Here is a 25,263-nt window from a genome sequence, read left to right on the forward strand (position 1 = left end):
TACCTGAAGCATATCTGCATCACTCCCGTGCAGCCAGATGGAGCAGGTGCAGATAAAGGCCAACCAGGTCTGAACACAGACATCTCAGGTTTGACCTCCACACACTGCCCAACCAGCAAACACAGATGAAGGGCAATGCAGGCTCAGACATGGATGCAAAAATAAATAAAGCCTGGGGCAGGGTGGGGCTGCCGTGAGTGTGCACAGCAGCCTAGATCAATCACAATAAACACAGAAAAGATGGCGAACATGACCCAGCGTGCACGGCAACAGTGGTGGTCAGCCACAAAACCAATTTGCAATAAAAAAAGAGAAGAGCCAGCCTGCCAGTGGTCAGAACGCATAACATGAGGTGCATATGCACTTATCTTACTGCATTCAAAATGAGACATTTAGCAAAATATTGATCAATATATTGAGCCACCCCGCCAAGGCAATCTCATATGGGGGGGTCCTACTCTACATTTTTATTTATTCACTGTGCCATTGCGGCCTCCTAAATGTTTTAAAAGCAAGACCATATCAAATGCAATCCATACCTGAAGCATATCTGCATCACTCCCGTGCAGCCAGATGGAGCAGGTGCAGATGAAGGCCAACCAGGTCTGAACACAGACATCTCAGGTTTGACCTCCACACACTGCCCAACCAGCAAACACAGATGAAGGGCAATGCAGGCCCAGACATGGATGCAAAAATAAATAAAGCCTGGGGCAGGGCGGGGCTGCCGTGAGTGTGCACAGCAGCCTAGATCAATCACAATAAACACAGAAAAGATGGCGAACATGACCCAGCGTGCACGGCAACAGTGGTGGTCAGCCACAAAACCAATTTGCAATAAAAAAAGAGAAGAGCCAGCACTGCCAGTGGTCAGAACGCATAACATGAGGTGCATATGCACATATCTTACTGCATTCAAAATGAGACATTTAGCAAAATATTGATCAATATATTGAGCCACCCCGCCATTGCCCTTCATCTGTGTTTGCTGGTTGGGCAGTGTGTGGAGGTCAAACCTGAGATGTTTGTGTTCAGACCTGGTTGGCCTTCATCTGCACCTGCTCCATCTGGCTGCACGGGAGTGATGCAGATATGCTTCAGGTATGGATTGCATTTGATATGGTCTTGCTTTTAAAACATTTAGGAGGCCGCAATGGCACAGTGAATAAATAAAAATGTAGAGTAGGACCCCCCATATGAGATTGCCTTGGCGTGGCGGGGTGGCTCAATATATTGATCAATATTTTGCTAAATGTCTCATTTTGAATGCAGTAAGATATGTGCATATGCACCTCATGTTATGCGTTCTGACCACTGGCAGTGCTGGCTCTTCTCTTTTTTTATTGCAAATTGGTTTTGTGGCTGACCACCACTGTTGCCGTGCACGCTGGGTCATGTTCGCCATCTTTTCTGTGTTTATTGTGATTGATCTAGGCTGCTGTGCACACTCACGGCAGCCCCGCCCTGCCCCAGGCTTTATTTATTTTTGCATCCATGTCTGGGCCTGCATTGCCCTTCATCTGTGTTTGCTGGTTGGGCAGTGTGTGGAGGTCAAACCTGAGATGTCTGTGTTCAGACCTGGTTGGCCTTCATCTGCACCTGCTCCATCTGGCTGCACGGGAGTGATGCAGATATGCTTCAGGTATGGATTGCATTTGATATGGTCTTGCTTTTAAAACATTTAGGAGGCCGCAATGGCACAGTGAATAAATAAAAATGTAGAGTAGGACCCCCCATATGAGATTGCCTTGGCGTGGCGGGGTGGCTCAATATATTGATCAATATTTTGCTAAATGTCTCATTTTGAATGCAGTAAGATATGTGCATATGCACCTCATGTTATGCGTTCTGACCACTGGCAGTGCTGGCTCTTCTCTTTTTTTATTGCAAATTGGTTTTGTGGCTGACCACCACTGTTGCCGTGCACGCTGGGTCATGTTCGCCATCTTTTCTGTGTTTATTGTGATTGATCTAGGCTGCTGTGCACACTCACGGCAGCCCCGCCCTGCCCCAGGCTTTATTTATTTTTGCATCCATGTCTGGGCCTGCATTGCCCTTCATCTGTGTTTGCTGGTTGGGCAGTGTGTGGAGGTCAAACCTGAGATGTCTGTGTTCAGACCTGGTTGGCCTTCATCTGCACCTGCTCCATCTGGCTGCACGGGAGTGATGCAGATATGCTTCAGGTATGGATTGCATTTGATATGGTCTTGCTTTTAAAACATTTAGGAGGCCGCAATGGCACAGTGAATAAATAAAAATGTAGAGTAGGACCCCCCATATGAGATTGCCTTGGCGTGGCGGGGTGGCTCAATATATTGATCAATATTTTGCTAAATGTCTCATTTTGAATGCAGTAAGATATGTGCATATGCACCTCATGTTATGCGTTCTGACCACTGGCAGTGCTGGCTTTTCTCTTTTTTTATTGCAAATTGGTTTTGTGGCTGACCACCACTGTTGCCGTGCACGCTGGGTCATGTTCGCCATCTTTTCTGTGTTTATTGTGATTGATCTAGGCTGCTGTGCACACTCACGGCAGCCCCGCCCTGCCCCAGGCTTTATTTATTTTTGCATCCATGTCTGGGCCTGCATTGCCCTTCATCTGTGTTTGCTGGTTGGGCAGTGTGTGGAGGTCAAACCTGAGATGTCTGTGTTCAGACCTGGTTGGCCTTCATCTGCACCTGCTCCATCTGGCTGCACGGGAGTGATGCAGATATGCTTCAGGTATGGATTGCATTTGATATGGTCTTGCTTTTAAAACATTTAGGAGGCCGCAATGGCACAGTGAATAAATAAAAATGTATAGTAGGACCCCCCATATGAGATTGCCTTGGCGTGGCGGGGTGGCTCAATATATTGATCAATATTTTGCTAAATGTCTCATTTTGAATGCAGTAAGATATGTGCATATGCACCTCATGTTATGCGTTCTGACCACTGGCAGTGCTGGCTCTTCTCTTTTTTTAATTCCCAACATATAATGACGGTGAAGGAAGATGAAAACACTAACACAGATAGAAAGATAGGTTGAGCAAATGATGGGGTCCAAGCTAACTACATAGGACAGGATAGGAAAGCTGCTGTCTGCCATCCGCATAAACCCTATCAAAATGAGCCAACCGACTGATAGGAAAAACAGGCCCTGAAGTCGCTAGGCTTCAAAAGACTATATCAGCACTCAGGTATATTCTGAAGACAGAGCAAAAGATCAACAGATCAGAGACAAAAATGGAATTCAGCTCACCCCCGGCCGGGGATGGCAGAACTCCCAAAAAACAAGGCAAAACAAAAACAAAACTGAAGAGTACAAAGCAGAACAGAAAAACTTAGCTTTGAGACGCAGGAATCAGACTGGTCTCCAAGAATCCAGCAGGAAAATCACCAGCCAGGAAGAAGGGCGTCGGCAGCCTTATATCCAGTCCTCAATTCCAGCCACCCAGTCATCATCTAGCTTCCCAGGTGTTTGGTAATCAGTCTCACTACCTTCCTTCACTAGAGGAGGGAGTTCATCAGACCTCAATGGTGAAGGGAAAAATGAACTCACAACATCGCACTATCGAACAGCTAGTGCTAAGCAGCAGCAGGCTGTTTTAAAAATGAAGTCTTTGGGTGACAATAGACACACCGTGGAGGTACTGGCCGACTACTTGCATCGACAAACTGAGTCATGGCTGGGCAGTCTACATCTTGAGCCAGACAAGGTAGTCAGTGATAATGGGCGGAATTTTGTGGCAGCCATAGCCCTTTCAAAACTCACACACATACCTTGCCTGGCTCACACCTTGAACCTGGTGGTGCAGTGCTTCCTAAATAATTATCCGGAGTTAACAGCCACGCTCCATAAGGTGCAAAGACTGTGCTCGCACATCCGTCACTCAAACGTCCACTCCAGCCATATGCAAAAGCTGCCGCGATCACTCAACCTCCCCAAGCACCGCCTAATCATAGACGTTGCTACAAGATGGAACTCCACCATGCACATGGTTGAGAGGCTGTGCGAACAGAGGCAGGCTGTAATGCATTTGTGGGAGGATACACGGGCAGGCAGTTTGAGGGCAGACATGGAATTGTCGGGTGTGCAGCGGTCAAAGCTGAAAGACTTCTGTAAAGTCATTCAGTGTTTTGAGGAATGCACACACCTGGTAAGCGCAGACGACGCCATCATAAGCATGAGCATACCAATAATGCGTCTGCTCATGCAATCTTTGACGCACATTAAGGATCAGGCATCTGCAGCTGAGGAGCAACAGGAGGAGGAGGAGGGAAGCCTTGATGACAAGTCAGCCATTGTCTGGTCAGGGAACTGGCGTGCACGAGGTGGAGGAAGAAGAGGAAGATGAGGAGGAGGATGAGGGGGATGATTATTTTGGGGAGGAGGATGCTTCTCAGGGGGCAAGAGAACATGTGGGCGTGCCAAGGTCAGGTACAGGGTTTGTGCATGACTGGAGGGATGTGGATTTGCCAGAAAGTGCTTCTCCACCCACCACTGGCAGTGCAGCATTGACACCTGGAACATTGGCCCACATATGTGACTATGCCTTGCGGATCCTAAAAAGGACCCCCGCATTGCCAAAATGATGAGGGATGAGGACTACTGGTTGGCCAGCATCCTCGATCCACGCTATAAAGGCAAATTACACAACATCATGCCACAGGAGAACCTAGAGCTAATATTGGCTAACAAACAAGCAACTTTGGTAAACCGTTTGCTTGAGGCATTCCCAGCACACAGCAGCGAAGCTGTTTCTCCCACGAGCTGTAGTGGGCAAAATGGAAGAGGTGTTTGTGGTGCACACAGCCAAACTGGTGTTGGAGACAGGGGTTTCCTGACCATGTTGTGGTCTGATTTCTCAAGTTCCGCGCACATGACAGCTAATACAGAATCCCTCACAGGTCATTCCCCTTTGATTATTGGGCCTCAAAACTGGACACATGGCCTGAATTGGCACAATATGCCTTACAGGAGCTCGCTTGCCCTGCTGGTAGTGTGCTATCTGAAAGAGTCTTCAGTGCTGCTGGATCAATCCTGACAGAAAAAAGGACCCATCTGTCGACCCAAAATGTTGATGATCTAACCTTCATTATAATGAACCATGCATGGGTGTCAAAAGATTTTGTCCCACCCTCCCCTGATAGCACATAGGTTGCCAGAAAAAAGGCTCGCTTTTGTCCTCCTCTTCCTCTGACTTCTCCAATTCCTCCATTTGCAACAGCTGAAAGTCCAGCCTACACATCAACATATGCCATTTTTTAAACCACCCTAAATGGGTTCCCCCCCACCCCAGGCCCGGGGTCAACACCTGCCGCACCCGGGCAAGTGCTGTTGCCCTGAACAGGTGTGTGGCCCCACCCTTGGGCGACGGCACTGGCACAGGGCCTCTCATATTACAATAAAGTTTCTCTGACGGTGGGGGCCCACTCACCGTCAGACACACTGGCGTACTATGAGGGGCCCTGTGCCAGTACCGGTGCCCACAAGTGAGTCCCCCCTGCTTGCTCAGGGACACAGCACTTGCAATACTTACCTCTCCCTGCTCCACCGCTGTGTAGTCTACCCAGTTAAATCCGTCACAGGGACAGCCACTACAAATTTGGTGTACTGATCGATGATGGTTAAGATGTAGCTATGTCCTGTCCTGCTGGCCTCTACCTTCAGATTACCAATGGCTACCATTTGTAATGGACGTCAACTCCCAATCGGATGCAGTGGTGCTTTATGATCACCTTTCACATTTTTCATAGTCACAGACTTGTGACATTCCTGCCACCATTTTTCAATGTCTCCTCTCATTGCAATCCAATAGAATCCCCTACGGCTTGTGGCTTATGTGTTTTGCACTCCAAAGTGACCAGACAGATCATGATAGGCAGTGAGGACCATGTCTACAGCTCTCCCTGTGATCACAATTTGATGGAGACGAGTTACGGTGATGGGATCGACGCTACTGCGATACAGCAACCCTTTCTTCACTAATGTGCATTTTAGCTGTATCCACAGTTAAAGTTATTGAGGGTCAGCATCGCCTCTGCGAATTCTCCCGGGATGTTTTCCCATGATTACTAATTCCAAAACATCTAAAATCACTCGACTTTACGTCTGTACTTTTATCCAACTACCTTCCTCTAGCGGAGAGTCTGGACTGGCTGACTGACACGGAAATATAAACAAAGATTTCAAAGTACTCCAACACTGTATACTGGTGTACATTTTGAATACATTTCCCTTTTTCTCATTTTTATATTCGGGTGTAATCCATACTGAGCCAGTGAGAGTCTGTTTCTGACTCTGGAAATATCTAATTAGATTTACAATTACCCCAACACTGTATGCAGCTGTACGCTTCTGATCCATTACCCTTTTACTGCTTTTTATATTGTGTAATCCATACTGACCCTGAGAGCGTCTGTGTCTGCCTCCTGAAAAAAAAGGAGATTTATAATGTTTAAACAATACTATATGTACCTTGTATCTGGTGATACAGTAACCTTTTTATACTTTTTATATTCTTGGCTAATGCAAACTGGGACTGAGAGCATCTATGTCTGCCTCATGAAATGTCTATGGAGATTTAGAATGTTTAAACTATACTATATATACCTTGTATCTGGTCATACTGTACCCTTTTTCAACTTGTTACATTATTGTCAAATCCATACTGAGCGTGTGAGCATATGTGTCTGCCTCCTGAAATACATACAGAGATTTTTGTGTATTTTAAGTATACTATATATACCTTGTATCTGTTGATCCAGTACCCTTTGTGCCAGAAATTCATCCTCCACCCACCACTCAAAGTGCATCATTGACACCTGGAACATTGGCCCACATGTGTGATTATTTCTTGCGGATCTTCTTTTTATATTATGGTGTGATCCATACTGAGCCTGTGAGAGGCTGTGCGAAACTCTTTAAATATATATGTAGATCACCAAATGACCACAACACTGTATACAGCAATATGCTTGGGATCCATTCCCCTTTTACTGTTTTTTATATTGTTGTGTAATCCATACTGGGCCTCAGAGCGTCCGTGTCTGCCTCCTGAAATAAATACAGAGATTTTGAATGTTGAAACTATACTATATATACCTTGTCTATGGTGATACTGTACCCTTTTTCTACTTTTTAGATTGTTGTCAAATCCATACTGGCCATGACAGCGTCTGTGTCTGCCTCCTCAAATATATACGTAGATTTATAATGTTGAAACTATACAATATATCCCTGTTATCTGGTGTTAAAATGAAATGGCATGCAGGGCCGGGGGTTACTCAGTACCGGGCCTTTCAGGTTCTTTTAAGGGGGAAGTATGTCATGGTAGTGATTGGGCCCCTTGGCCCTGGGTGTCCAATAAAGAAGATGACAGTTCAGATGAGGGGGAAGATGGTATGATAATTAATTTGGAAAAGGGGGATCGTGACACCACCCGTGGTACTCGGCTAGGGTAGCTGACGCTGCAATGTAGATCCTTTGGGCCGGTGTTAAAGCAGCCAAGATGATGAACCTCTCCACGGGCAGAGCTGTGTCCCAGGGCAGTTGAGATGGTGTTTGTGAGCCGTTGACGGTGATGGTGAGTGTAGCGTGTGTAGCAGGCGAGTTGTAAAAGACACCAAGGACACAGTTGGGTGCATTTTCTGAGTTTTTCCTCAAAAGTTTTGTGCACAAGATGACCCGAATGGTACTGTGTCATCCGAGGGAGGGGTCCGGCAAACTCCAAGGTAGATCAGGAACACCTGTTCAAGACTCCTCCTTGTGTATCCTTTCTAGGCCGTGTCTCTGCGCTGATCTCTCCCTTCCTTCCTGCTGTGCGCCTTCGCAAACAGTGTCCCAAGCTGGCAGCCACGGATCACACCGGGCGACGTGGGTCAGGCTCCGGGGTCCTTTATTCCAACTGCTGCCTTTTTGAGTATTGAATGCGGCTGCGACTGAGGCATTTAAAGTTACCTCAGCCTCCGTCTTTCTAGCTGAGCCCTGTATTTCTCCACTACCTTCAGGAGCCACCTTCCCCAACAAGGCCTGGTCCTTCCTTCTCCAGAAACAGGCTTCACAGGTGCTTATTGCACTTCCCGTGCCCCAAGGACCACTTCCTTTCAGTCTAGGAGCTTGGACAAGATTTTTCTCTCTTCTCTGACCCTCAGCCCTCTCACCCCTCAGCCCTCTCACAGCAATCCTGCTCTTACTCTGTCCTGTCACTGACTGATAACTCTCTAGAAAGATCCATTTACCTCAGACTAGCTCCACCCATGTCAGCTTGCTCTCTCTGATTGGAGACCCTCAATCACTCCACTACCTAAGCTCCTCCCACTGTACCATCCTCCCGCCGGGTACACCCAGAAAGCACTGACTAACTAGTGTGTGTGTTGAGTGCAGGGTTAGGAGTCCTGAGTGGTGATCCCTCCTTACCTGAGGGTGGGATACCACACCTTTGGATGAGGTGCAGTACCTCTGTGGTGACCGTACCCTCAGGGGCACCATAGTACCTTTTCTCATCTTTCTATATTGTTGTCGGATTCATACTGGGACTGAGAGCATCTGTGTTTGCCTCCTGAAATGTATACGGAGATTCAGTATGTTTAAACTATACTATATATACCTTGTATCTGTCACGGTCCTGTTAGGGTCGGCATGCCACCGCTGCTGAGCAAGGACTCACCCACACTGCACAGGGGCCCGGGGTCAGACACGGCCGGACAGTTCAGCCAACAGGACCTGGAGGAGCTGAAGTCAGTGAGCAGTGAAGGACCTATGGTCATGTGACTGCAAGGGGGCGGGGCTTAGCGTCCTGCTGCCAGAGATGGCAGGACATGAGTACAGGAATACTCAAAGTCAGACAAACTGGGTCAAACACAGAGATAGCAATAAAGTACCAGGGATGAGACAGAACGGAGAGTTGGGGCCAGGCAGTGGTCAAAGCCAAACAGACGTAGAAGGTACCAAGCAGAATCCAACAAAAGCAGTATCCAGAGAACAGACCGAGTCATACACAAAGTATCAGGCAAACAAGTACACAACACAAACACACTCAGGGGTCAACACAACTCTGCCAAGGGCGAAAGTATAACTGACGGGGATAGGAGCGTCCTGAGGCTATAAGAAGCTTTCCCAGAACCAGGGAGAGGCCACAATAATAAGCCCCAGTTGTGCATTTAAGCCTGCACTGGGATCATAATGTTTAACCCCAGAAGTGCCAGACATCAGCACTGATTCCAGACATTAACCCCACACGTGCGAGTCAAACCCGCACTGAGATCATGACAGTATCTAGTGATACTGTACCCTTTTGCAAATTTTTATATTATTGTCTAATCCATACTCAGTGACCATCTGTGTCTGACTCATGAAATATATACGGAGATTTACAATTATCCCTAGACTGTATAGAGCTGTCCGCTTCTGAAACAGTACCATATATCTGCTGGTATTTTGAGTCGATTTTCACAAAAATTATTATGTATGGTGGAAGAGGCCGTGGACGTGGGTGTGGGGGGGCCAGCTGGTACTGCTGGTGGTGGTAGTGGTGCATCTGCTGGTAGTGCCAAAAGCACAATAGCAGCTAAGGCAGGAGGTGTTGAGCCTGCGTCATCAGCTGGCACAAGAAGGCCTGTAAGGCTCCCTTTTCTCGGAGTAAGTAAACCGCTTTTAAAGCCGGAGCATCAGGAACTGGTTTTGCCTTACATTGCCGAAAAAGCCTCCAGCTCTATCGCTTCCTCTTCTGAAGTTTAAAAAAATGCAAGCACTGAGTCGTCAGTGCAGGCTTCAGGTCAGGAACCACCCCTTTCCTTGTCTCCTTCACCCCCACTAAAAGTGAAGGATGCGGCAGCCCACACTTCAGATTACTCCATGGAGTTCTTTTCATTGGCCATACCTGTGTTAACAAGTGAAATTCTGAATTCCCCAGTCCAACATGAATCGGAGATGGAGTGCACTGATGCACAGCCACTGCTAGATGATTCTGCTGGTACATTGACCCACAGCACTACATTCCCCTCACACTCTACTGAGCCAGAATGTGACACTGATGAAACTCAGGTGCCCCTTCCCGCATACTATACCACCTTACACGGTGACACAGAGGAAGGTGTAGATGAAAGTGCCAGTTCCCTTAGCAGGTGGGGGGTCCTACTCGTGGGTGACGGCAGTGGCACAGGGACCCTCATAGTACTCAAAAGTGTCTCTGCCGGTGGGAGGGCCCACTCGCCATCAGACATATCGTCGTACTATGAGGGGCCCTGTGCCAGTTCCATCGCCCACGAGTGGGCCCCCCTTGCTGGCTCAGGGCCACAGCACTTGCAAAACTTACCTGCTCCACCGCCGTGACGTCTTCCGCCTTTCCTGACAGTGACATTCAGGTTACAGAGCGCGTTGACATCATGTCTGTATGCCCTCTACCGAAACAGTACAAGTGCAGAGAGCTTTAAAATGGCAATACTGAGGAGTCCAGAGTAGAGCAGTGCCCAGCGTGAAGAGGTATTTCATTTTTTTTAAATGTTGGGAGCATTTTTTGGGGAGCAATATACACTGGAGAATGATATATGTGGCCCATCATACACTGGAGCATCATCCATTTGGCCCATCATATACTGGAGCATTCCAAATGGGGGACATCAGACACTGGAGCAGCATTTACGGGGGACATTATGGGGTATGTGTTAAAAGGGTGCACTGACACTCTTTGGCCCAGGGCACACGAAAACCTGCCGCCAACCCTACCCCCTACCCCCCCCACAACTTTAGCCAAATAACCCCCAGTTTTCAATGCGTAACTATTATTATAAAGTAAATTAAGGTTCACAAGCTTAAGTAATAAGAATTGATGTCATTGGCATTGAAATGGGCACTGTAGGTGTGTTTACTGTCCTCATGAAACCCGAAAAAAGGTAAAGTCGCTCATCTCTAGTTGAGACCATAGCGGTCAGGAAACTGATAGTTCTGATCAATTACATAGGTCTAGATCAGTGTTTCTCAACTCCAGTCATCAAGACTAGTGATGAACGAATAGTGAAATATTAATATTCATGAAAATAGGCATGAATAAATTCTACTATTCGTGTATTCGTACCGAATAACTAATCCAATGCAAGTCAATGGGAAAGCTGAATATTTTTCTGCTAGACTCAACAAACAGATTTGTGAGCATGAGAAAAAAGCTGAAATGGATGGGAAAGAGCTAAAACTAAATGGGAACAGCATGAAGAAGATGCCTGCATGCATTTCTGTCTCACATATGGTATCTGGGAATAATGTTGTCAGACTATTGCACCGGTTTTACCGATATTTAAAAAGACTTACCAAACCAAACCAAAAATTTTTCTTAACGGCAAAAATGCTAAGAAACATTATTTCCTTCATAATTATATGTATATAACGCAAAATAAAAAAAATAGTAAGCAAGGTAGTGGAATACATATTCCCCATCCCTTTACAATGCCATTTCAAACATGCCCATTTAAATTTTGAGTTTTGCCTGCCACCACCATCATGTCCACCGCCATGTCAATATGTGGCCCTCGCTTACAATTTGCAGAGTGCCAGCAAATGCCGTGAAACCTGAGTTTGGGAAGGGTCCTCAGGTGGCCCTGTATCATACATTTGGTAGAGCTCTCACTTCTACATTTGAGAGGTCACTCCCTCATGCCAAATAGTTATCAAGATAGTGTAATACATATTCCCCATCCCTTTACAATACCAGCTAAAACATGCCCATTTGAATTTTGGGCTTTGCCCACCACCACCACTATGTCCACCGCCATGTCATTATGAGGCCCTCTCTTTTAATTTTCAGAGGGCCACCATGTGCAGTGAAACCTGCATTTTGTAAGCTCCACAGTTCATTTTTGCCACCGGATCCCAATGGAACCACTGTCATAGCGGGTGAAGCCATTGTAAAGTGAATATAATACAGGAGTTGGGGGAGCTGTATAATCAATGTCAGTAAATTGGATTCCACAAGACACAAAAAGCATTAGAATTAAATTCGGAATACAGTGCATGCAAGCAAGGGCCTGTATTGTGGTCAGTATGTGAGGCCTGAAACCCATGTCAGGAACCAGTACAAGCCTCATTTTACTTGGAAGCAGCCTCCTCAAGGGAAAGAAACAGGAGTGCCATTGACCAATCTGCACAAGCCTACGCAGTTCTTATGGAAACTACCCAACCAGGCAGAATGTATTTTTTGCACGGTTTTGAGAAACAATGGAGTAATTACAGGATATGTTCCAGAGAGTGTCTAGGTCATTGGAATATATTACTCAGGTGACAGGCAGTGCTACAGAGCTCAGGTAGAGGCCTTAGCGTGGCAATGATCATGTTCCAATATGTGTAAGGCTGCAGCCTGAATAGGTCTGTGGTGCGTATTAACACAGTCTCTTAGACGTGCTTAAAAAAACAGAAATTGGCCAATACCCCACCACCATTTTTTCTAAGACCCAAATTTAGAAAATGTAAGGGAAGTGACAGTTTAATAAAGAGACACAAGTCTCATTTAGGAGCCTGGAAAGGTGGTCTTTGTCCAGCACCAGACAATGTAAAGTGCTAACAAATATGTATGCCCTATCTAACTAACAATTTGTGAACAGACATACAGTATATGTTGACAAGGGACAACTGAACGCTATGCTGGCACTACGAACTGGACGTGGTTGATGACTATTGTGTCTGTACAACTGCAGGTTGTGGACAGGAGGGCTCAGCGCCTGGACCGCAAGTGGGAATGACGTAAAACAGGGTAAGGGCCAGGACCCATTGAAGCGCTGAAGCGCGAAACAGCTGTAGTCCGTACCTTGCACATATCTCCCGTGCCTGAGCCACACATCATTCAATAAAGCAAGTTGAAACCGCATTGGTGAGTGCCATCCATCTTTTTCTTCGGTCATTGTGGATCACTTAAGTAATCCTTCACCATCTTGGTCAACTTCTCCCTCCTCATCATAGTTACACTCATAGATAGCCCTAAGTTGCACCTGGTGTTTGTGGCCCTTCCCTGTAATCCCTGTGGGCAAAAAGAGCTGGCACCTTTGCCACCAGCGTTGTCTGAGGGTAATCTTTTTAGGAAGTCTTCTACAACGGCCCTCTGGCATGCATGCACTGAAAATGGAAAGTCTGCCTCCGACATTAGGGAAGCAAATTATTCCTTGTACCGTGAGTCAAGAAAGGTGCACAGCTAATATTTCATGGTGGACAAAATGTCTTTCACACAAGGGTCTTGGGTAAAGCATCTGGATATGAACTCTGGCATGTGTGGCAGACTGCAAAGAGTCAAATGTTCAGTTTCCTCATCAGGAAGAACACTAACCATCCTCTCCTCATGATGCATAGCCTTCACCTCCTCTTCAGGCCATCCATGCTGGATAGACATAAATCTGGGATTGAAAGTCCCCTCTGTATTGGAGAGCAAAATATCCTGCTCCTCCTCCTCATTCTCCTCCTCGTCATCACCCAACATGGCCTGATAATACTGTTTAAGGCTGAACTGTGTAGCATCAGCTATTGCACAACCTTGCTCCATAGCCACCTGCTCGGCATTCAAAGCTTCCTCTTTCAGATTTTGCAGCAAACGTTTTAATAGACAGAGCAGTGGGATGGTTATGCTCCTAATAGCCATCTTGGTGCAATAGTCAAAGTTTGGAAGAACCTCACACAAGTCAGCGATCCATACCCACTTGGCAGTTGTTATATGTGGGGGCTGAGTGTTTCTCTGATGGGCATTGAGAAGCTGGAATGCAGAGACTCTCATCTGCTGCTCACTAGACCTTGACAACATATGGAAGGTCAATTTCTAGTGTATGGGCAGGTCAAATCAATCTTTGACAAGGCAAATTAAAGCACTGCTGCAGTGAAGCTAGCCTGGCGAAAGCCTGAGATTACTTTTGGAAATGTGTGCTGATACTGCGCACATTGGCAAGTAGGTCAGGCAAGTCAGGGTATGTTTTTAAAAACCGCTGTAAAACCAAGTTCAGCACGTGGGCCAAGCATGGAACGTGTACCAGCTTGCGGAACTTTAAAACCGCCACCAAGTTACGCCCATTATCGCACATAACCAGACCTGGTTGGAGGTTCAGCAGGCAGAGCCACTGATCGGTTTGTTATTTTATCCCTTTCAACAGCTCACCTGCATTGTGAGGTCTATCACCTAAATAGATGAACTTCAGCAGCTCATGCTGCCGCTTCAGCAAGGCAGTGCTGCACATTTCCAAGCTGGGGAGTGATGGGGAGGCTAGTTCCGCTGAGGATGAGGAGGAGGAGAGATAGGAAGTGGAATACCAGGAAACTGAAACCCTGATGGAATTTGGGCCTGCTATTCTTGGTGTGGGTAAGATATGTGATGTCCCAGCCTTTGACGCTGTCACAGACTCCACCAGGCTACCCCAGTGTGCCATTAACGAAATGTATCGTCCCTGTCCACATGAACTGTCCATGTTTCTTTGGTTAGGTGGACCTTCCCTGTTACTGCATTGGCCGGAACACGACTGATATTGTGTAACATTTGCTTATGTAACATGGAGACGGAACACCAGGAAAAATAGTGTCAGCTGGGAATCAAGTACTATGGGCCAGCCACCGCCAAGACGTCATGGAAAAACTTAGTTCCCACAAGTCAAAATGGCAACTTTTCCTGGGCTAGCAATCTGGCAATGTGGATATTTAGTGCTTGGGCCTGTGCGTGAGTGGCTGGATATTTCTGCTTTCTAGTAAATGACTGGGGCAGGGACTACTGAATGCTGCACTGAGACAATGAACTGGACGTGGTTGCTGACTATTATGTGTGTGCAACCGCTGATTGTGGGCAGGAGGCATCAGTGCCTGCTTCATGGTCAGCAGATTGGGAAGGTCGTAACAGGAGAAAGGGCAGTGGTTTGACCCTCAGACACAGATTTGGTACTCAGGCGTTCCGCCCACCTACTGGGGTGCTTGCCAGCCATGTAATTTTGTATGTTGGTGGTGCTCAGGTTGTCAGTGTTCTTATTGCCTCTTCTTAGCTTGGTTTGGCAGATGCTGCAAATTACAGTTGTTTTATCTGAAGGACTTTCAGAAAAAACTGTCATACAGGAGAACAACGCACCCTTGACCTGTTGTCTAGTTGAGTGTGGGGGCTCTGTGGAACAGCTGATCGAGTTCTACCTCTGGACAAACCACTACCTGTTCTTACCTGTTTTCTTGCTACGGATCCATCCCTCTCTGCACTGCTGTGCTTGCTAGGCATGCCATCATGCCAGGTTGGATCAGTGGCCTCATCATCAACCATGTCGCCTTCCAATTCCTCAATCTGATCCTCCGTTTGAGCTGCAATTCAAGGCTGACCTGATCACAATTGTGCCTCTTGATTATCCTCCACTCTTTCTCAATTGACCTTCCCCAATGTGCCTTTCTCCTGGCTGTGAGTCCATAAATGTTTGGGCATCACTGCACTCCAACTCCTCATGATCTTCTTTAATGGTACACATTGAGCGGCCTGACAAATTACAAGGGAACGTAAACAGTTCCTCAGAGTAGCCAGCGTTGGGGCCATATGTCTCCTGGGACTCTTGATGGTGGGAGAAAGATCAGGTTGAGGTTTCAGAGGCCCAGCCTATTGGCTACTGAGACTGGACCGTGTGGAAGTCTTGTGGGTCTACTTGTCAAGTGGTGTTAGTGGTGTAGCGAACTGACCAAATTTTGACAGGATCCTAGAGATGCAGTTACCTTTGGATCTGTCACGCGGACTTGGCAGGCACCACCACATCTACGTCCCTTAACGTCACCCTTTCTCATCTTGAATGCGCTATGCTTATGAAACCAAAAAATACTGGCTTTCTTTTTCACAAGTACCCTTACAAAGGTCTTATGTACAAATCCACTGTATCTAGCAATGTGTGGCTATTTTTTTGGAGATCATCTTGCTGAAACACTCCAAATGCGGAGTAATAAAGATTATTGCCCCTGATAAATTGTCACATAAGATTATTTCTACTCGGATTGTGCCAGTTTCACAAATGCTAGATAAAGATAGGCCATTTTTTAAACCAATAGAAAATTATAACTTTTTTCAATTGTCTTGCTGACACACTCCAAATGCGGAGTAATGAAGATTATTGCCCCTGCTAAATTGTCATGTACGATTATCTGTACCCAGATGGCGCCAGTCGCACAACTGTTAGACAAATATTAGTTATTTTAAATGGAAAATAGCAGAGAGCTGCATCATGTACTTCCAATGGAGAGAACACCCAGCTGCCTGTCTTTCATTCTCCCTCCTATTAAATCTCTCCCTACTTAAATCCCCACATAACAAACAAGTAATCTCTTGACAATCTTGAGCTCTTAAAAGAGTTTTTGGAATAACTCTCACTATAACCTCCTATCACTCTCCCTACGCTGAAACTATAGTCTGCCTACTCTGTTTCCGGCTGCAATGTGCGCAAGATAGCGCCAGCAGCCTTTAATAGTCCTTATGACCCTGGATGGCCAGCCAATCACAAAAATGCCACACCAAAGATGGCCCTGGCATTACTGTGATTGTCAAGCCAGCCCAGCATGTTCATTGGCTGCAAATAAGGCACCATACATGCTGGGCGGGTCACTTGAATATACCGAGGTGAATACCTAATTACTCGCCGAGTAAATAATAGCCGGAATACTGTACTGTTCATGTGAGTAGCGAATAGTGCCGAATGTATTTGCTCATCACTACTCAATACCCACCAACAGGTCAAGTTTTCAGGACATCCTTAGTATTGCATATGTGATAACTTCATTACCTGCTCAAGCATTAATTCCATCACCTATGCAATACTAAGGAAATCCTGAAAAAGTAACCTGTTGGTGAGTCTTGAGGACTGATGTTAGAAGTACTGGTCTAGAGTGTTAGGGGGTGTGAAGAAATTGGATTATATCTTAATTACCCAGATGACTATTTTTAGCAAACCAAGAAGAATAGGCTGTTATCTATACTTTTGCCTGTGCAAGCCTGTAATAGTGACTGGTAAGCTGATATTTCATATAATATAGTGAGCGCTTATCTTTGATGACTAATTATGCATTGTATTATGGAGCCAGTTTATTGACTTCAACAGCAGAGAGGGAAAACTATGCAAATAGATTAAATTATCAAGTAATGCTGCTTGATCTCATCACTATTGTTCCCTTTATCTTGGTGCTGGACTGAAGGACACTTGTTAAATCTAAAAATAGGTTACATGCCTTTGTATAAAGAGACTCAGAAACTGAGAGATAGGCAGCCAGAGATTCTGCCAAGACATAGACATCCAAAGGACCAGAGACAGGGCAGCAGCCAATATCACGGCTCCATCACGAGAGACACAGCTCTATTATTCTACAGGAAACAACCTAGGGGCTTTTGATCCTGGTCGGAAGACTACAGATATGCTCCACTGACTGTTGTTGAACCATGGATACGTTTGTGGAAAGCCGGGATTGGGACCCGCTGGTCTCCTGGCTCCATGCAGACGTTCGGATAAGCCAGGCTGTGACTCTCATGTCAACTGGCCTTGCACTTTGTATGGACTCAATGGACTGTCATCTTCCTATGCTTGGCGTTACATCCTCTCTGCCACAGGTGGAGTAACAGACCCTGGAAGATAGAAAAAACTAGAAGAAGAGGGGATGTGAAGAAAAACGTTAGACATGAACATGAAACCAGATATTACACTGATGAATGATATGAGGTGTGGCAAAGAAGATCCAAGACAACATACTCAGAAGGGAGGTAAGAAAATTTCTAAAACAATCAACAGGGAGGAGATTGGAACAAAGCAAAATTCTCTAAAATGCATCCTCGCAAACGCCAGAAGCCTGACAAACAAGATGGAAGAACTAGAAGCAGAAATATCTACAGGTAACTATGACATAGTGGGAATAACCGAGACATGGTTAGATGAAATCTCTCCACGGTGCGGCACCCCCCTACATCTCCCCCCTCATTTCTGTCTATCGGCCGAGCCGATCGCTGGGCTCTGCAAACGACTTTCAACTAACCTCTGCACTAATCTGTACCTCCCACTCCCGACTCCAAGACTTCTCCCATGCTGCTCCTATCCTCTGGAATGCTCTACCCCAAGAAATTAGGACTAACCACAATTTGCATAGTTTTAGGCGCTCCCTCAAAACACATTTGTTCAGAGTGGCTTATCACGTTCACTAATCAAAGTCATTCTATGTGTAAGTGTGCCTGTGTAGCCCATTCACTATATCCATCCATCCTTCACTCCCTCAAGATGGCTGGACCATCATTGTAAATACACCATTGTAAATACACACTTTACTGTACTTTGTGTCTCCCTCACCTCATTGTAGATTGTAAGCTCTCATGAGCAGGGTCATCTTATTTCGTCTTATTTTGCTTTAATTATTGTATTGTTAACGTTGTTACTTATGGCTTGTGTTTTTAAACTGTTAAACTGTAAAGCGCTGTGGAATATGTTGGCGCTATATAAATAAAGATTATTATTATTATTATTATTATTATTATGAAAGCTATGACGGGGCAGTTAACTTACTGGGTTACAGTCTGTTTAGAAAGGATCGCAAAAATCGGAGTGGAGGAGGTGTTTGTCTTTATGTAAAGTCTTGTCTAAAGTCCACTTTAGGGGAAGATATTAGCGAAGGGAATGAGGATGTCGAGTCCATATGGGTCGAAATACATAAAAGGAAAAATAGTAACAAAATTCTCTTTGGGGTCTGTTACAAACCTCCAAATATAACAGAAATCATGGAAAGTTTACTACTAAGGCAGATAGATGAAGCTGCAACCCATAATGAGGTCCTTGTTATGGGGGACTTTAACTACCCGGATATTAACTGGGAAACTGAGAACTGCGAAACCCATAAAGGCAACAGGTTTCTGCTAATAGCCAAGAATAATTATCTTTCACAATTGGTGCAGAATCCAACCAGAGGAGCAGCACTTTTAGACCTAATACTATCTAACAGACCTGACAGAATATTGTACAGTTTCACTTGTCTTTCGCTAGGGGGACTGTTATGAATGAGTCACCGTAGGAGGCAAAAACAGAAATACTAGCTAAGTCCAGAAAACCAGAGAAGTTGGCAGCTATCGGATTGCAGACCCCTGAACCTAACAACAACAACTAGCAGTAGCCGTGGGGGGTTCCTACGCTGCCCTAGACCCCTCGATCACAGCCGGAGAACTACATAGCCTAAAGACAGAAAGGGAAATCTAAACTGCCCCAGAGCAGACCCCAAAGCAATAGGCAGCCCCCAACATATAATGACGGTGAAGCAAGATGAAAAAACACTCACACAGATAGAAAGATAGGCTGAGCAAATGATGGGGCCCAAGCTAACTAGATAGGACAGGATAGAAAAGCTGCTGTCTGTAGTCCGCCAAAACCCTATCAAAATAAGAGCCAACAGCTGATAGGGAAAAAAGCCCTGAAGACGCTAGGCTTCAAAAAGACCATATCAGTACTCAGGTATTTTCTGAAGACAGAGCAAAAAGGAATTCAGCTCACCCCAGCAGGGAATGGCAGAAATCAAGGAAAACAATGCAAAACAAAACCAAAACACAAATGCAAAAAGTAGAGCAGAAAAACTTAGCTTTGAGGAGCAGGAATCAGACTGGTCTCCAAGAATCCCTCAGAGAAATCACCCGCAAGGCAGAAGGGCGTCGGCTGCCATATATCCAGTCAGCAATTCCAGTCACCCAGTGATCATCATTCTGCTCAGGTGCTTTGTAATCAGCCTCACTACCTTCCTTCATCAGAAGAGGGAGTTCATCAGACCTCAATGGTGAAGGGGAAAATTAACTCACAACAGGGGACATGTCAGGGAGTCACAAAAACACTGAGCTTTAGGAAGGCAAAGTTTGACCAGCTTAGAGATGCCCTTAATCTGGTTGACTGGGACAATGTCCTCAGAAATAAGAATACAGAAAATAAATGGTAAATGTTTAAGAACATCCTTAATAGGCACTGTAAGTAGTTTATACCTTGTGGGAATAAAAGGACAAGAAATAGGAAAAACCCAATGTGGCTAAACAAAAAAGTAAGAGGGGCAATTAACAGTAAAAAGAAAGCATTTAAACTACTAAAGCAGGATGGTACCGTTGAAGCTCTAAAAAACTATAAGGAGAAAAATTCTTTATCTAAAAAAATAATTAAAGCTGCCAAAAAGGAAACAGAGAAGCACATTGCTAAGGAGAGTAAAACTAATCCCAAGCTGTTCTTCAACTATATCAATAGTAAAAGAATCAAAAGTGTAGGCCCATTAAAAAATTGTGAGGAAAGGATGGTTGTAGATGATGAGGAAAAAGCTAATATATTAAACACCTTCTTCTCCATGGTATTCACGGTGGAGAATGAATTGCTAGGTGAAATGCCGAGAGACAAAGAAAACCCTATATTAAGGGTCACCAATCTAACCCAAGAAGAGGTGCAAAACCGGCTAAATAAGATTAAAATAGATAAATCTCCAGGTCCGGATGGCATACACCCACGAGTACTAAGAGAACTAAGTAATGTAATAGACAAACCATTATTTCTTATATTTAGAGACTCTATAGCGACGGGGTCTGTTCCACAGGACTGGCACATAGCAAATGTGGTACCAATATTCAAAAAGGGCTCTAAAAGTGAACCTGGAAATTATAGGCCAGTAAGTCTAACCTCTATTGTTGGTAAAATATGTGAAGGATTTCTGAGGGATGTTATTCTGGATTATCTCAATGACAATAACTGTTTAACGCTATATCAGCATGGGTTTATGAGGAATCGCTCCTGTCAAACCAATCTAATCAGATTTTATGAAGAGGTAAGCTATAGACTGGACCAAGGTGAGTCAATGGATGTGGTACAGTCATATGTTAAAGTTTGGGCACCCCTATTAATGTTAACCTTTTTTCTTTATAACAATTTTGGTTTTGGCAACAGCTATTTCAGTTTCATATATCTAATAACTGATGGACTCAGTTATATTTCTGGATTCAAATGAGGTTTATTGTACTAACAGAAAATGTGCAATCTGCATTTAAACAAAATTTGACCGGTGCAAAAGTATGGGCACCTCAACATAAAAGTGACATTAATATTTCGTAGATCCTCCTTTTGCAAAAATAACAGCCTCTAGTCGCTTCCTGTAGCTATTAATGAGTTCCTGGATCCTGGATGAAGGTATTTGTGACCATTCCTGTTTACAAAACAATTCCAGTTCAGTTAACTTTGATGGTCGTCGAGCATGGACAGCCCGTTTCAAATCATCCCACAGATGTTCAATGATATTCAGGTCTGGGGACTGGGATGGCCATTCCAGAACATTGTAATTGTTCCTCTGCATGAATGCCTGAGTAGATTTGGAGCGGTGTTTTGGATCATTGTCTTGCTGAAATATCCATCCCCTGCGTAACTTCAACTTCGTCACTGATTCTTGCATATTATTGTCAAGAATCTGCTGATACTGAGTTGAATCCATGCGACCCTCAATTTTAACAAGATTCCCGGTGCTGGCATTGGCCACACAACCCCAAAGCAGTCCACAGGACCTTCTTCCAAAATGTAACTGGCTTGTCCAAATGTGCTTTTGCATACCTCAGGCGACTCTGTTTGTGGCGTGCTTGCAGAAACGGCTTCTTTCGCATCACTCTCCCATACAGCTTCTCCTTGTGCAAAGTGCGCTGTATTGTTGACCGATGCACAGTGACACCATCTGCAGCAAGATGATGCTGCAGGTCTTTGGAGGTGGTCTGTGGATTGTCCTTGATTGTTCTCACCATTCTTCTCTGCCTTTCTGATATTTTTCTTGGCCTGCCACTTCTGGGCTTAACTGTACCTGTGTTCTTCCATTTCCTTACTATGTTCCTCACAGTGGAAACTTACAGGTTAAATCTTTGAAACAACTTTTTGTATCCTTCCCCTGAAAAGCTATGTTGAATAATCTTTGTTTTCAGATCATTTAAGAGTTGTTTTGAGGAGCCCATGATGCCACTCTTCATAGGAGAATCAAATAGGAGAACTACTTGCAAGTGGCCACCTTAAATACCTTTTCTCATGATTTGATACACCTGGCTATGAAGTTCAAAGCTCAATGAGGTTACAAAACCAATTTAGTGCTTCAGGAAGTCAGTAAAAAGTAGTTAGGAGTGTTCAAATCAAGAAAATGATAAGGGTGCCCATACTTTTGCACTGGTCAAATTTTGTTTAAATGCAGATTGCACATTTTCTGTTAGTACAATAAACCTCATTTGAATCCAGAAATATAACTGAGTCCATCAGTTATTAGATATATGAAACTGAAATAGCTGTTGCAAAAAACAAAATTGTTATAAAGAAAAAAGGTTAACATTAATAGAGGTGCCCAAACTTTAACATATGACTGTATGTTCATTTTGATTGAGCGCAAATCTCGACTAGAGGTAGTGAATGGGTGCATAGATAGTTGTGCAACTCTCATGGAGATGTTTGAATTTTACATTTCCATCTTTTAAACTGCACACATGTACATTGTGTCACCATGAATTCTATTACGTACGTGGTTGTGGGTGCACTGTGCCACATTCCAGGGAAAGCCTGGAGAGGCATAACTAAGTGAAAACCTGGTCCTTCGCTAGAGCTTCTGATAGTGTGGTTAGACTTCAACCTAGGTGGATGCCAGGTGCTAATCCAGGACAGACCCCCGAGCCGCAGAAGGGAAGCAGGACCGTCCAGGAACTGGTTAACAGGGGGACTTGCCGCTGGTTAGATAGGTTCAGACAGGACAGATGCTGGATCAGGTACGGACAGGATAGGTACAGGAACATAGGACAGACTCGGGTGTAGAATCATAGATGCTGGTTCAGAATGCACAGGTGAGGTCAGCAGTATAGGTGTGGATCAGGCTAAGGGCTATGTAGAGAGAGGATCGGCTCAGGACCAGGTTACAGCAGGTTGGGCAGGATCAAATGCAGACAGGACGGACAGGATCAGATTCAGGGAGCACAGGCACAGGGACCTTACAACTAGATAGCAGGAATGGACACTGATAACTAATGTTGCTAAGACACCTCCCTATAGGGCAGGGTGCCTTAAATATCAGATGTCTCCCAGCCATTGGCTGGGGAGATTTCAGAAGCTTTCGTGCTGCCCATTTAAGATGAGTGCAGCTTGCTCATGCTTCCCAAACATGCTCCAAGGAGACCTGTGCATAGTTCCTGGGTGGAAGTAGACATGGCAGAATCAGAAAAGAGGGAGTGAGTGTATGTTGGCGTCCCTGCTGGGAGGAGGGAGCACAGTTATGCAGGCACACCGGCACTGTCATTACAAAGTCTATGTAACAAAGTGCAGGTGTTGGGTATGCCACCACGGAACAGACGGATCAACAGTTAAAGGGTTTTATTTACAAGGATATACACTGGAAATATAACAGTGCGAGTTTTAGAAAAGTGGAACAGGTTCTCAGACAGGCAAACAGTATAAACAATAATAAACGGTATTTCTTGGAAAGAACTTATCAGTCTGAAGGGGACTTGCTTGAAGGGTCAAACTTCTCCCACGTTGGCGCCGAACAACAGCGGCACTTGTCGTCTCTAGTCTCTGCGAACTCTGTCATCTTTAACAATCCCCAGCCAGGGTCACTGCGGGAGCCAGAGGGGATACGAGGCAACGGGGTCCCCTCTGATCTGAGTCCTTCGCTCCAACACTACAGTCTCTCCTGGGGAAGCAAGGCTCTGTCTATAATTGAGTCTCTCCACAGGAATCAGGGGCTCTGCACTAACACTGCGGGTACCGGGGCTTCGCACGGGGTCACTGTCCCTGCATGGGTCACTGCCTCTGCACGGAGCACTGTCTCTGTATGGGCCACTGTCTCTGCACAGGGCACAGTCTCTGCACGGGCCACTGTCTCTGTATGGGCCACTGTCTCTGCATGGGGGTCAGGATGCACCTCTCCTGTCACTGCAGACTCCAGTTCCACATACTCACAAGATGCAGTCTTCCTGTACAATCCCCCCGTATGGGTCCTCTGTACAGGAGTTCTCTTTCCTCTTGGGACCTATTTTCTTCAACATATTTATTAACGATCTGGTAAAGGTTTGCACAGTAAAATATCGATATTTGCAGATGATACAAAACTATGTAAAGCAGTCAATACAATAGAAGATAGTATTCTGCTACAGATGGATCTGGATAAGTTGGGAACTTGGGCCGAAAGGTGGCAGATGCAGTTTAACAATGAAAAATGTAAGGTTATACACATGGGAAGAAGGAATCAATATCACCATTACACACTAAACGGTAAACCAGTGGGTAAATCTGACATGGAGAAGGACTTTGGGATCCTAGTTAATGATAAACTTAAATAAAAAACAAATCTGAACTGAGACAAGTAAGTTAATGTGTATGCACAATGTAAGTGCATTTTAACACATGACCATTAACCAGAGAAAACAGAAAGCAAAAAACACAAATATCCTGAAATATGTTTTTGCTTTCTGTTTTCTCTGGTTAATGGTCATGTGTTAAAATGCACTTACATTGTGCATACACATTAACTTACTTGTCTCAGTTCAGATTTGTTTTTTATTCATTTCATTGTGCATTCAGTGCATATAGGGGTGTGACCGCCCTTTTTCTGAGCTGGGAAAGCCATCCAGTCTGGCCTAAGCTGTTACAAGTGGTTCAGCCGCTCGACCCTTATTCACATTCACGCCACTTGGCAAGTGATAAGGTTTTAAATACTAGAGTAGGGACTGTCCCACAAGGGTTGCCGTGACGTGGCGGGATAGCTTGTACATTATTTTGATCAAAATTATGTTTACTAAATACCCTTATTATTATTATTACCTTTATGCATTATTTGCAGTATATATTTTTTACTTTTAGTTCAGGATATTTGTGTTTTTTGCTTTCTGTTTTCTCTGGTTAATGGTCATGTGTTAAAATGCACTTACATTGTGCATACACATTAACTTACTTGTCTCAGTTCAGATTTGTTTTTTATTCATTTCATTGTGCATTCAGTGCATATAGGGGTGTGACCGCCCTCTTTCTGAGCTGGGAAAGCCATCCAGTCTGGCCTAAGCTGTTACAAGTGGTTCAGCCGCTCGACCCTTATTCACATTCACGCCACTTGGCAAGTGATAAGGTTTTAAATACTAGAGTAGGGACTGTCCCACAAGGGTTGCCGTGACGTGGCGGGATGGCTTGTACATTATTTTGATCAAAATTATGTTTACTAAATACCCTTATTATTATTATTACCTTTATGCATTATTTGCAGTATATATTTTTTACTTTTAGTTCAGGATATTTGTGTTTTTTGCTTTCTGTTTTCTCTGGTTA

This window comes from Dendrobates tinctorius, unplaced genomic scaffold (assembly GCF_039654945.1).
Source record: "Dendrobates tinctorius isolate UK_male_01 unplaced genomic scaffold, ASM3965494v1 ptg000175l, whole genome shotgun sequence".
Lineage (NCBI taxonomy): Eukaryota > Metazoa > Chordata > Amphibia > Anura > Dendrobatidae > Dendrobates > Dendrobates tinctorius.